We start from the raw sequence: 1,222 nt of genomic DNA, 5'->3' as shown, positions 1-1,222 counted from the left end.
GGTGCACGTACACCCCTGCATGTCTTTGACAGGAACTGTAACAGGTCAGGTATATTGGGACGTCATTTTGCACCAGTATGTCCGCCTTTTCAGGGGTGCATTGGGTCCCACCTTCCTCCTGATGGATGATAACGCACGGTCCCGAGCTGCCATCGTGGAGGAGTACCTTGAAACAGAAGATAACAGGCGAAAGGAGTGGCTTGCCTGTTCTCCAGACCTAAACCCCATGGAGCACGTCTGGGATGGAGCACGTATCGCTACATGTCTTCAAACCCCTACGACACTTCAGGAGCTCCGACAGGCACTGGTGCAAGAATGGGAGGCTATACTGCAGCAGCTGCTCGACCACCTGATCCAGAGTGGGCCAACCCGTTGAGCGGCCTGTGTACATGTGCATGGTGATCATATCCCCTATTGTACATGCGCATGAAACAGTGGCATTTTGTAGCACGTGTGTTTCGGGACGGTTTCCTCAATTTATCACCAATGGAGTATCAGATCTGTGTCGTGTGTATTTCCTATGTGCCTATGCTGTTAGCGCCAGTTTTGTGTAGTGCCACGTTCTGTGGAATCACATTCTGCAATTATCAAAATGGTTGAAATGGCTGAGCACTATGGGTGTTAAACCTGAGGTCATCAGTCCCTTAGAGCTTAGAACTACTTAAACCTAAGGATATCACAGACATCCATGCCCGAGGCAGGATTCGAACCTTCGACCGTAGCAGTTGCGTGGTTCCAGACTGAAGCGCCTAGAACCGCTCCGCCACTGCGGCCGGCTTGCAATTATCCTTAATTTATGAGCGTGAGTGTAGACAGCGCTGGTGGAAGACATCAAGAAAATATGACGGTCAGCTTGACTTGTGTTATCGCAAAATAGGGAAGACAGTCTCCGGGGTACGATATACGAGGACTGGTGACAATCATTGAAACAAACGCATTTCTCTTTTTCGCGACATTTCGATCACCACCTTTTTAATCCAAATATAAAAATATTTTTTTACTTATATATACGAGGGTTACCCAGAAAGTAATGCACAGCATTTTTTTCTCTTCAACAATTGTTTATTGAACATAACGATAATTACACACCGACAGAATGGTGTTTTATCTACACACCCTATTCTTCCACGTAATCTTCATCCCGTTCTAAGGCCTTCCTCCAGCGCGTAACAAGGGCGTGTATGCCCTGTCAGCACCAATCCTTGTCCTGGTGGCGGAGCCT

Source organism: Schistocerca nitens, chromosome 10, assembly GCF_023898315.1.
Source record: "Schistocerca nitens isolate TAMUIC-IGC-003100 chromosome 10, iqSchNite1.1, whole genome shotgun sequence".
Lineage (NCBI taxonomy): Eukaryota > Metazoa > Arthropoda > Insecta > Orthoptera > Acrididae > Schistocerca > Schistocerca nitens.
This window is presented reverse-complemented; position numbering follows the sequence as displayed.